The sequence below is a fragment of the Equus przewalskii genome, chromosome 3 (genome assembly GCF_037783145.1).
Source record: "Equus przewalskii isolate Varuska chromosome 3, EquPr2, whole genome shotgun sequence".
In the NCBI taxonomy this organism is placed as follows: Eukaryota; Metazoa; Chordata; class Mammalia; order Perissodactyla; family Equidae; genus Equus; species Equus przewalskii.
Genome location: NC_091833.1, coordinates 8,173,104 through 8,186,317, shown reverse-complemented (window position 1 = coordinate 8,186,317; position 13,214 = coordinate 8,173,104). Strand labels below are relative to the sequence as shown.

The 13,214-nt window shown below is 48.1% G+C and overlaps 1 pseudogene; it reads left to right on the top strand.

Moving 5' to 3' along the window:
- The first annotated feature begins 1,748 nt into the window (after positions 1-1,748).
- Positions 1,749-13,214, top strand: part of LOC103555393 (liver carboxylesterase-like) — a 35,256-nt pseudogene continuing 23,790 nt past the window's right edge.

The following is a 13,214-nucleotide window of genomic DNA, read 5'->3' as shown; positions in this document are numbered from 1 at the left end:
AATCAGCGGTTGTGCTGGAAGGTGGTGTACTCAATTGTTTAAAACTTAAAGATCCTGGGGCTTGCCCGGTGGCCGAGTGGCTAAGTTCGCGCACTCCGCTGCAGGCGGCCCAGTGTCTCGTTGGTTCGAATCCTGGGCGCAGACATGCCACTGCTCATCAAGCCACGCTGAGGCGGCGTCCCACATGCCACAACTAGAAGGACCCACAACGAAGAATATACAACTATGTACTGGGGAGCTTGGGGGAGAAAAAGAAAAAAAAATTAAAAAACTTAAAGATCCTATTTATTTAACTAAAGCTTGCGTCCCTCAGAGCCAAAATTAATACCTGAGTGATGTGCCCCTGCGTTGGAGACTGTGTGAGGTTTTACACCATACCTCATTGCACAGAAATTTGCTTGAGGCCAGCAGGTGACACAGCATCAATCTAACCTATTCGTGACCGACTTATCCTCACAAGGGAGTCTTAGAGTTAGGTGGTGAGTGCTCTAAGAGCTTTGAAGTGCTTGACCCATGCCCACCAATTTTGTGGCTTTTGGCCTCCAAGATTCCCATTAGCAATAGCCTTTTACTATACAAAAAAAGACAAAGAAGTATGTGCATATTAACACATAAGCAGTGAACAAAAGAGATCTTCCTGAAGACTGGCCAAAAAAAGAAGAGGCCTTAGGCGCACCCCACCAGTAGTTCTCAATATGGAACTAGGAACTGAAGTGGCAGACACCAACCAGTGAAGACTGTGGCCTTAATCAAGGTCTAGACCCTTGGGTTCTGGGTGGCACAATCTGCCAACTCAAGATGACTCACTGAGCCCTGGACTGGGATCATCGACTATCCAGAAGAGTTCAACAAATGGGGACTGCAGAATAACCCAGTGCTAGGGACTCAGTTCCAGGACTCAGGATCAGCCTGCCAGCTCAAGCTGATCCACTAAGCCCTGGACTAGAAAGCCAATTAGATGTGAAGCTCGATGCAAAGAGAGCCGAGCTCAGAACCAAGAGGAAATTACTCACAGCTTTTGGAAACGGTGTGAGAGGCAGAGAACCCAAATGATTTCTGGGCACCACGATTATAGAGAGCTGGACTTCATTACTGTAAGAAAATTCTATCCCAAGATTCCTGTCTGAAAAGGTAGTGAGTTCACTGACCCTGGAGGTGTGCAACAGGAATCTGAGTCACTTGGCGGGAATATTGTAAAGTTAATTTAGGCAGCAGAAGGGAGCCTGGATGAAATTTAAGAAGCTTCCAAACTTGGCAGCATAGAGCTCTATGAAATAGAAACCCAGGGAAAAGAAGAGATTTGTCCTCAGTTCCCCAGCTGAGCAGCTGTGGGGCTGGGAGTTGCTCTAAAAGTTTTCAAGCTTATTCTGAGGACGCCAAGAAAGCCTCACCTTGCCAAAAAGCATCTATCTGCTTGTGTCTCCCTTTGGGAAGCTCCCAGTGCACTAAGGTTAGAGTCCCAGAAGGGAGCAATCTTTGTTTAGCAGATTGTTTAAAAAGTCTGTGGCTATCTATAATTGGAGAGTTTAGTCCAGCACGTGTACATCCAAGAGGATAATTCTCGGTGGGTGTGGCTTGGAGGTGCCAACACCCAGGTGATCTTCGGAAGGGAGGGAGCTTTTCTGTTATCTCCCGATTAGGCTATAGGGCGGTGGGTGGGTGAGGGAGATGTGAGGGCGGGGTCTGGGGCTCTGGGGCGGAAAGACCCAGCTCCTCAGATTGGCGCAAGGAGCCACAGGCCCAGAACCTGCTGTCCTTCCACGATGTGGCTCTTGGCTCTGGTCCTGGTCTCCCTTGCCCCTTCCACAGCTTGGGGTGAGTCTTTCTGAAATACAAATAGCGAGGGGAGGGGATCACTTTTGGAAATCCTTGTCCTAGGACGAGGTGGGGGAGATGTTTATGGCGCATGACAGGTGTTGTTCCGCAGCAGCGCGCGCCCTCCATCCAGACTTGGAGCATCAGAGCCTCCCCAGCCCAGGGCTTGACAGAGACGCAGGGCACCATTAACACCAGAGACCGGAGCTGCCCGCGCCATGTCCAGGAGGGCACCAGCTAACCTCATGTCTCACAGGTGAGGACTTTGGACATTGCAGTTTATTTTTTCCTGATTGTTAGTCTGCATATGGCCAAATCATGGAGAGCAGCTTAGCAGAATTTTAAAAGTATTCACTCTGGAGCTAGAATTCTCGCGTTCGAATCCCAGCTCAGCACTTACCAGCTGTGTGTCCTTAGGCAAGGTAGTTCATTTTTCTGTGCATCAGTTTCCCCCTCTCTCGAATGTGGATGAGGACAGTACCTACCTCATTGGGCTATTGTGAGAATGAAATGGGTGATTGTTTCTAAAGAGCATAGTTCCTGGTATGGAGAAAGTGCAAAAAAAAAAAAAATCGTAAATAAAGGGGTTGTTTTAAAATATAGTGTATTAATAGGGATTTGAGGTATAGTATGACCATCAGCTCAGGAGCCAACTGCCATTGAAAAGATAGTGTGCAACTAACAGTTCCCAAGGTGAGGCAGCACGTCACCACCCTGGTGGGCCACAAGGTGAGTCCGGGTGGGTCAGGAAGCAGAGGGAGGATGAGGAATTGGGGACATCCTGGTTACTGTGGGAAGGAAGGGGTTGATACAGGGTAAGCAGGATTAAGTGGGACAGTGAAGAGGTAGGGCAGGATAAGCGGGTATAAGATATGCAAACTAAACACACTGCTCTGGGGAGTGGGTGCCCTCCACAGTTGCCAGGTACCTCACCCTGGAGTGATTATGGAAGGATGACAGTGGCTTGGCGTGTAAGAGCCCTGTGAAAAAGTGGATCGGGGTACGGGCTCTGGCATGCTGGAAAGGACCAGCTGATTCCTGCCTCTAGGAATGGCCGACTCTGGGAGGGTTGGTCCCTCCAGAGTCAGCAAGGCCCCCAGTGTCTCAGCATCTGATCAGAGAAACTAAAAGACACAGTTAATACAAGGGTGCAGCAAGGTCCTCGGAATACATCTGTGCCATTTCATAGATGGAGAAACTGAGACTCAGACAGGGAGATGTACTTGTCCAAGGACAACTGGAAAATCACACTCTGGAATCTATCTGTGTCTCCTGAATCCAGAGCCTGTGCTCTGGCCATCTGTGTCCTGACAGCCCAGGCCCCACGTGGACTTTATCTTCTTTTGTGGTGGTGTGACACCATGAGAGGCCTGGAACTGTGTCTAAGGGCAGAGTAAAAATTAGGAGGGATCAGTCGTGTGTGGAACCACACCACTTCAGTAACCATGCTGCGGTGATGGCTCACACAGAAGCACTAGAAGGACTTACAACTAGAATTTACAACTATGTACTGCAGTTTTAGAGAGAGGAAAAAAAAAGTAGAGAGAGGAGTCTGGCAATAGATGTTAGGACCTTACTGGTCCCTCTCTCAGGACACTGACCACTTTCTTCCCAGCAGCACGGTCAAGTATGTTTGTGGCTCATTCTCCCTAGAAAGTTCAGAGCTTCTGAGAAGATGGGCTGCCTCTTGTCCATCCTCCCTTCCAGCACACAGCTCAGCGCCAGGATCCTAGTGGATAACTGTCTCCAGGGCTCCTGAGAGTGCAACCCCAATGTCTGCTTCACTCCCAGCAGCTCTCCTTCTTGCATTTCCTTCTCACTTGATGCTATTTTACCTCCATGTCCAATTTTCTCCTTAAGACAGTCCTGGGAGTTAGGAAGCACAGTTAACCTCCTCTCCCTTTTACATAAGAAGAGACTGAGGCCTAGAGAGTTGAGGTGGGTCATTCAAGGTTGCATGCTGAGAGTGGCAAGACCCCTGGAATCCAGGTCAAACCTTTCACTGCTAACCTGTCTCATTTCCTCTTGCTGTCCAGCAGGGCACCCATTCTCGCCACCTGTGGTGGACACCGCGCAGGGCAAGGTCCTGGGGAAGCATGTCAGCCTGGAAGGATTTGCACAGCCCGTGGCCGTTTTCCTGGGGGTCCCTTTTGCCAAGCCCCCCCTGGGATCCCTGAGGTTTGCTCCGCTGCAGCCTGCAGATCCATGGCCCTTCGTGAAGAACACCACCTCCTACCCTCCCATGTAAGCCGGGGGCTTTGGCATCTTTCAGTGGGTGTGCACCTCAAAGTAACACAGGAAGGAGCCAAGGCCATCCTCCAGGTGCCTCACACTTTGTTCTGGAATCCTCAAGATATCGTAGATCCTTAGAGACATTCCAGAACTCTCACACCATTCTAGAGCCCTGTATTCAACACATGGTTATTGAGTACCTACTGTGTGCCAGGCATGTTCTGCATTCCTGGGATCCTCTAGTGAACAGAACCAAGATCCCATCTTCATGGAGTTTGCATTCTAGGAGGGGAGACAGATAATAAACAACATGCAAATTGACAAGTGAATTATGTCATATGGTAGAAAACGGTCAGTGCCTTGGAAAAAAAATAACAAGTTGAGCAGTTGGGGGGATCAGTAGTAATGACTCTATTTATTCTTCTGTCTTGCAGTTTGCCATAGTTTGCGAGTAGGGTGAGCCAGGAGGTGTGTAGGTGGGGAGTGCTTTGGGTTGTTGGCTAGGCAAGTTCTCAACTTCCAGGTGCGTCTAGCCACCTACTCATGAGCAGAGCATTGGTTGGTGTGTTCAGTAACCCTGGCCACCCAGCCTTTCAGCCGCCCCAGAGGGCACCTAGGAGGCTTTCGTGCATCCATTCAGACCTTATACTTCTCAGGACGGCATTTCTGGAAATTTCCCGGGTCCTTCCTCGTGCTCCCTTCTTTTCTTTTTTCCTCTTCTCTATCTTTCTCTCCTTCTTTTTTTCCTTTCTTTTAAAAATAAGATTCACTGTTTTTACTTCCTGATTGCAAGTGTAATAGATACTTACTACGGAAAAGTGAGGAAATACAGGTAAGTAAACTTAAGAGACTGAAAATCATATGCGATTCTACCCCCTGGAGAGAACTGCTGTTTATATTTTAGATTGTGCTTTTCCAGTTTTTGATCATTGCATATTTTCTCCCTTAAAAAGAGAACCACATAAGATTCTGCACCCTACGCATTTGTGCATGTTTGTTTTCCACACTAACAAACAATTCTCTGACACCAACTGGGTATCTTACAATTCAACTAATTCTGACATAATCCATCCCGAGACAGCATCAGATTTTAGAGGTTAAGGGCTCAGTCATGTAACACTGCCCTCAGCTTTGTATACCAATTCTAAGTCCAACTTGTTACTTGTGTGACTGACTGACCGGTTATAAATAAAAATTTCCCTTGACCCCCTCCTTGGGTTCCACTAATTTTCTCAGGCGGCTCACAGAACTCAGGAAACTAGTTTACTCAGTAGATGACCAGTTTATTACAAAGGATATTGAAGGATATGAATCAGTAGCCAGATTAAGAGATCCATAGGGCAAGGTCTTGAAGAAAGGAGCTTCCATCCTTGTGGAGTTTGGGGCTCAGCACAATGGCATGTGAAAGCATGGTTGTTCACCACCCTGGAAGCTCTCTGAACTTCATCCTTTTGCGTTTGTTCAAAAACAAAATTCACTGAGTCAGTTTTAAAGATCTTAGTTGGATTTACTCAGTGATTCATGAATTGGGCAGCATCCCTTCTAGCAGATAGAAAGGGGCTCCAAAGGGCTGGACAAAATGAAAGACTTATAGGCAGAAGGGAGAGGGACAAAAAAGTCACCGAAAAAAACTATTGGTAGCAAGGCCACTTCATTTAGGGGAAGGCTAGGGTTGGTCAGGGAAATTACCTCGTTAGTGCTGACCTGGTAATTCCAGATTGACTTGTTTAAGATTTCACTTGTAGGAGATGTTGAAACTGTCATTGTTAGGCATTAAATCTGAGTTTGGTGACATGGACTTAGCACGTGTGACTCCAATTGTGCCTCTTGTCTCTCTTTAACAATTCCCTCCTTTTGATCAGCCTCAGAGCTTGGCTGGGAATTGTGATCAAAACATAAGGCATTGGTGCCACTCTCCACTACCGGTATGAAGTTCTCACACTTTTTCTGATCCTCTGTGTGGTATTCATAGGTCATGACATTTTTTGCTGAATCTCTGTGATATTCACAGGTCCTGACTTTAGGTTCCCAGTTGGTCATTCTCTTCATTCCTTTTCTGACTTTCAAGTGTCAGGAAATCATTTGTTTGGTGGTTAGTGGCTGCAAACATGCATTTAAAGCTTTTTAGAGAATACAGGACAGCAGGGAGACTTCTGCGATTATTGTAGGCAGGATAATTCTCAATATCTGGAAAGCATTTCAGAGCCATGGTTCCCAAGACCGACACCAATCAAAATGAAACAAGTTAAAGAAAGACCGCATTGAGGGAGTCCCTTTCTTATGCCAAGTGGCTTGTTTAGTAATCTTATGTAGCCTCTGTGGTCAGGAAGCCAAACCAAAGACTTGTCATCACAGTTTACCTGCAATACCTGTAGTTTGGGTGAGTTCCTCTCTTCTCAAGGTCCCTGAAAATATCCTGAGCTTCCTGGGCCTGCTAGGACGTGACCTTCTTTACTCATCTGGTAAGGCTGCTGAGAATCCTACAAGCAAGGTACCAGGCCAGATTTTCCAGGAAGTTGCATAAAGATGTCTGGTCATAGCTGAGCCTATGGACATCTCTCTGAAATTTGACATTTCAGTCAATGCCTTGGTAGTAAAGCCAGTGTTTCCAATTGTATTCTGTTATAAGGAGAACAGATTCTTACTGAACTTATGCAATTAACTAACTCTATTGTCATGAAAAGAATGTTCAAGAGTTCCTGAATTCTGGAGTGATCAAGTAGGGAGAAAGTAAATGTCTCATCTTTGTTCACAAAGGTATACTTTACCAAATTGCTATAAGTCATAGATAGCTTAAGAGAAAAGCTTTCCTTAAATCTGGAAAAACAAAACATTAAGGAACCAGCAATGTTTCAAACAAAAAGTCATAAAAAGTGGTAATCACCTTCCTCAGTTCATTCAGTGCCATGTAATTAATACTGGTTTTGTTTGAATCCTAGTGATTTTTTTTTTTTTTTGAGGAAGATTAGCCCTGAGCTAGCGACTGCCAGTCCTCCTCTATTTGCTGAGGAGGCCTGGCTCTGAGCTAACATTGTGCTCATCTTCCTCTACTTTATACTTGAGACGCCTACCACAGCATGGCGTGCCAAGCGGTGCCATGTCTGCACCCAGGATCCGAACCAATGAACCCTGAGACACCAAGAAGCGGAACGTGTGAACTTAACCACTGCACCACCGGGCCGGCCCCTGAATCCTAGTGATGTTGAAGTGTTTTTCCCTTCTTTGACTTTTTAATTTCTTGTTTTATGAATATTATGCCCCTTGCTCTTGGTAATCTGGGCAAAGTTCCCCCAGAATGGAAATCAGGAAGTCATCTTTATGGGCTCTGACAGTGCCACTTGACAGCTGTGCCATCCAAGCACTTTAGTGCCTCAGTTTCCTCATCTACATACTGGGGGCAGTGATGCCTGCCTTCTGGGTACATTGAGATCAGGACACATTGCTTATAATATCCTTGGAAACATAAACACTCCATAGTATGGATCTTCCTGGCTGTGTGACCTTGGGAAGGTTCTCTAACATCACTGTGCCTCAGTGTTCCCCACTGTAAAGTGGGGATAATAATAGAACTTATGTTATGGGGCTGATGTGAAGATTAAATGAGTTAGTACAGAGGAGGACTTAAAAAGAGCTAAAAGAGGCTGGCATGCTGGGAGCACTCAATAAACGTTACCAAGTATATTCTCTGTTGGATCTTTAAGATCTGTTATTAAGTCAGCCAATAGCGCTTCCCTGGGATCAGTTGATGGTAGAATCTCGGCATATCAGGGCTGTAAGACCCTTGTAGAAATCACTCCTCTCACCTAGGCCTTTCAGATTTAGGCCCAGAGCAGGAAAGGAGTTCACCCAAGTGGACCCAGCAAATTAGTGACTGAGGCAGGACTAGAACACAGTTCTCTCGGTGTGGCCCCACAAATATTACACCCCTGAATTGCTTCTCACATTAAATATCTGCCATTTGAGTGACTTCTCATGCTTTATGGAAGTGTGCTATGGACTAGAACACTTGGTTTACCTGGTGGAGATGCATGGTCGCCATGCATCCCAACGTATGGAGGCCAGTTGGGAGCCAGGCTGAGTCAAGGGCATGCAGGAAATGGTCCTCTCCCAGGTGTAGAGTCAGCCTCCTATTCTTGACCCAGGGCATCCCAAAGGATCTGGGAAGGGGACAGGCGCCAGGCCTCCTCACCATATGCTGGTCTGGAAGACCTTTGTGAATCCCAGAGTCCCCCACCCAGATTCTCAGATGCTTTCCTGCCCATTCCAGTGTCTCCAGTCTGCTAAGAACACCTCTGTTACAGGTGTAACCCTCCCAGTCCAAGGCCCAGACTGACCGCAGGAGACTTCTCCTTGCTTAGCTCTGACTGGCTCAGGACTTCTTTCTCCCCACTCCTCCCAGATGCTCCCAGTATGCAGTGGTGGGGCAGATGGTCTCTGACATCATTACCAACAGAAAGGAGGAGATTGCTCTCAAGTTTTCCGAAGACTGTCTTTACCTAAATATTTACACTCCCGCCGACTTGACAAAGAAAAGCAGGCTGCCGGTAAGTGGTGGGAACCACTGGTCAAGGCTTTTCAGACTCAAGCTAGAGGTTGGGGAAGGTTCTTCTGGAAAAGGAGGGGATCCCTAGGTTGGAGAAGTGAGGGGTGTGAGCACCCAGCCATCTCCCAAGGCACACCTGACATGATGCCCAGGAGTGGAGGAGGGCATCTGTGAACTTGTGACTAGAAGTGGCACTGCATGTGGTGGGGACAAAGGTTCACCCATTCTTTCATTCTTCTGTTTTGTACTCAGTGCTCCATATGAAGAGCTAGATTTGGGGGTTAGGAGAAAGGAGGGACATCAAAGCATTACCAAGCAGCCCCTGCTCTCGAGGGTCTTAGTGTCTGGGCTGCACAGACGGAGACTAACTTCAGTCGATCTCTGCTGCCCCGACCTCGGCTCAGCCTTCACTCAGAGATGACTCAGACTCAGCCGCTCTACCTGGAGGCAGGTGGGGATCGGAGGTGTGGGAGGAACAGGGGCTCTGGGACCCTGCAGGCAGGAGACCTCTAGTTTTGGACACAGTTTCTGGAACTAGAGTCTCCGCTGAAATCCTGATTCTGCCTTTTACTCGCTGAGACACCTGGCTCTGTTTCCTCAAAAGGAGAATAATCATGTGTGAGGATTCAATGATGATGATCAGGCTTTCTCTCAGTGCCTGGAAGCCAGGACAGTTCTCCTGACACGTCACTTAGAGTTGAAGGCAAGATCTTCCTCCTTCCCTAACAGCCGACCTACTGCACCCTTGACATTAGATGCAGTGTGCTGGGTGGCCCATCATGTGGATCTGGAGCCAGACCGCCTGGGTTCAAGTCCTGCTTCCACCACTTATTAGCTGCGTGACCTTGGGCAGGTTAAGTGCCTCAGTTTCCCTGTCGGTTAAATGGGACAATAGCAGTGCCTAGCTATTGGATGGTTTAATTTTAAATGCTTAAAGAGTACTTGGCACATAGTTTGTGCTATGAGTTGTTTTATTAACAGAATTGTTACAGGGGCTGGCCCGGTGGTGTGGTGGTTAAGTTCCCATGCTCCTCTTTGGCGGCTCAGGGTTCACAGGTTCCAATCCTGGGCCTGGACCTAGCACCACTTGTCAGGCATGCTGTGGCAGCATCCTACAAAAAATGGAAGAAGATTGGCACAGATGTTAGCTCAGGGCCAATGTTCCTCACAAGAAGTAAAGAGATTAGGAAAATTATTACAATATTATTATTTTAACCACTCTCACTTCCTTGCCACGTGAGCTCTTTAAATGCTCTTTAAATGGAGCCTTGAGTCCTGAATTGTTGTATGCACACTGATCCTCAATTCTTATCACAGTCCCGGCAGATAGTAGGTTCTCAGATCAGTTTAGTCAAATGATTGAGGACTTCTTGGAGGAGGTGGCTTTTAGGCTGGGCTTTGGAGTATCGGTGGGATTTGGGGATGCAGAGGAATCGGGAGGGGGCAGAGGGAAGTCGTATCAGGAAGACATACCACTGGGGGCATGTGTGCCTCTTGAGATAATCATTCACGCATGAAAGAAGTTTAATTCACCACATAAGAGGTAACTAAGATGAAGCTGAAGTACAAGGGCTGCCACACGCAGAGTATATTGAGCTGGGTGAGGGGTCCAGGCATGAGGATGATGGGAGTGCTGGGGAGATGTCACTCTGAGCCTTGGCTGTTCCCATGATGGTGGTCTCAGCAGGAAGAGCCCTGGAAGGAGGAGGCACTGAGGCTGGGGAGACAGGCAGGGGCAACGAGGATGCATTGAGTGGGGTGGTGGCCTGGGCCCCAGCTGGGAGAGTGGGGGAGGAGAGCAACTGCCTGCTCCAACGTGGCTGGGGACTGCTGGACTTCAGGGCTCCTTGAGTCATTGCTAAGAGGTAGGCGACCAAAGCAGACGGCCTGTTGAGGTCCTTCTCAACTCTGCTGCTTATAACCAGTGTTCTTGCTTCCTCCCTGTCCAGGTGATGGTGTGGATCCACAAAGGTGGTCTGGTTGTAGGTGGAGCATCAACCTATGATGGGCTGCCCCTCTCTGCCCTTGAAAACGTGGTGGTGGTGACCATTCAGTACCGCCTGGGCATCTGGGGATTCTTCAGGTAAGATATTGGACTCTCCTCACTCCACATTGGTGCCCAGAGCAAGGGTGCTAGGACTCAGCTCTTGTCATGTCAGTGCTCAGGGGGATCTTTGCTAAATTCCCTAGTAAGGCCTGCAAGTCCTTTCATAATTTCGCTCCACCTACCTCCTCATTCCCCAGGCACACTGGTCCCCTTGCTTCTGATCTTTTGAATGTAATGTTCCCTCTGCCTGGAATGCCTGTTCTAGCTGACATACTCCTATTTATTATGCAGGGCCTGACCCAAGTGTTACCTCCTCAGAAATGCTCATCTCCTTTTCACCTGTGCTGCCCCAGCACATTGCAGCCTCTAAAGTGACAGTTAGCATGCAGCACAGCAGTTAGAGGCTTACACATCTTACCTCATGGGAAAGGTAGGCACGAACAGACTCATGGTGGGAGCTCAATGAATGCTTGTGGGTGAAGGAATGGGTGGTTGGAGCTGGGTGATCGTCCAGCATGTAAGCCCAGTGGACAACTTCCCAGGAGGAAGTTTGGGTTGATTCATCCCATTTCTTTCTGCATTTGGCACATGAGTGAGACAAGGCTAGAGTTTTCTCCGTTGCATCAACACGGAACCAGAACCAGGTTTCCTGTAGGACACACTTACTATGAACCTTTTCAGAATGTGCTGACCCAGAACCTGTGACCCTGAGGTGGCTGATGGGAAGCCTAGGGGAGGGATGGACTTCATCCTAGAAAGACCTGTTGAGCTTCAGGAAGGTTATTTCAGTGAGTCATGTCGCAGGATGTATTGCCTTTATTAAGACTCCTCATCCCTTTCACCCAAGGTCCTTCTCTCTGCTCCCCATTATAGTAAAACTGCTACTTTACACCTTCATGCTTCCTCTCTTCCCAGTCTATCCTCAAACTTGTGACAGCCAAGTATTCACCCCGACAATGCCATCACCGTTCTGATCCAGGTAACCAATGACCACTGGCTCTTGGCCCACCCTTGGCAAAAGTTCGCAAACGATCTTGGCAGCATCCATACACAGTTGCTCACTCCTTTATGAAATGCTTCCTTCTCTTGGCTCCTGGCCACCTCCTACCTCACAGACTGATCCTTCTCAGCCCCTTCACTGCACTGTTTTCCTCCTTGTCCTAGAGCCTCTGTGCTTGTCTCCCTCTGCATTTGTATTGGTGCCCTGAGTGACCTCAGGGACACTTTCACTGTCCCAACTTTTAGCCCAACTTCTTTGAAACCCAGATGCACATCATTGACTACCTCCTTCTACCTCCTGCTGTCTCCACTGGACGTCTAAAGGGCACCTCCCACTTCACTTGGATAAACTTAACCCTTGACTCCCACTGTCCCTCCCCCCAAACACTCTTACTTTCCCCACAGCACCTCCTGCTCCAACTCACATTACCATCCTGCTTGCTCAGGATAAAGGCCTTGTGGTCTGCCTTGACTCTTCCCTTTATCTCACATCCACATCCAGTGGACCAGAAAATCCTCTTGGGTACACCGTTAAGATTCATTCAGAATCCCGACACTTCTCATCTCCTTGCACCCACCCTAATCTAAGCCCTCTGTGCCTTTCACCTGGATTATTGTAACAACCTCCTCTTTTATAATCCTGCTACTTTTATACTCTGTCTGATCTGCACAGTAGCCAGAGTGATCATTTAAGACATAAACGGAGTCATGACTTTCCCCAGCAGTGACTTCCCCCCTTACTTACATTGACTTCGATGTCCTTACCAAGGCCCACAGTGCCCTCTGTAGCTGGGTGTCTTACAGTCACTCTTTATTCACTGGACCCTGGGACCTTTGCATTTGCTGTTTCTTCCACCTGGAATTCTCTTCTTTGGATATTTGCAAGGCTCATGTTCTCATTCATTCAGGTATCTACTCAAATGCCACAGCCTCCAGAGGCCTTCCCTGGTCATGTGATCTGAAATAGGATCCCACTGCCCCACCTCTGCCATTTCCCTTACCAGATTTTATTTCTCCTGAAAGCACTTTCACTTCCTGACATAGATTGTATACTTCTCTCTTTATTTGTTTATGACCTGTAGTGTGAGCTCTGTGTAGTCAGAGGTTTGCCTGTTTTGTTCTCAGATGAGCTCCTGGCTCTTAGAACAGTGTTGGCACATGGTAGATGCTCCATAAATAGCCGCTGGATGAAGGAATGTAGAGCCCACAACAGAACAATACTACAGGAGAGAAAGGCAGATGAAGAGCCTTCGGTTAGGGTTGTGGAAGCCCCATCTTATTCCAGAAGGCTTTCCTAGAGCCCACAGCCCCATCTGTGGTCCTGAGAGCCCTGCCATGACATCTCTTCTCCCACCCCACCCTGTTCTCTTACTGACAGCACAGGGGACGAACACAGCCTGGGAAACTGGGGTCACTTGGACCAGGTGGCCGCACTGCGCTGGGTCCAGGAGAACATTGCCAACTTTGGAGGGGACCCAGGCTCCGTGACCGTCTTTGGACAGTCAGCTGGAGGTGAAAGTGTCTCTGTTCTTGTAAGTGTTCCTGGCCCTGTTCCTGGCCCTGATGGGACCCTTTAGA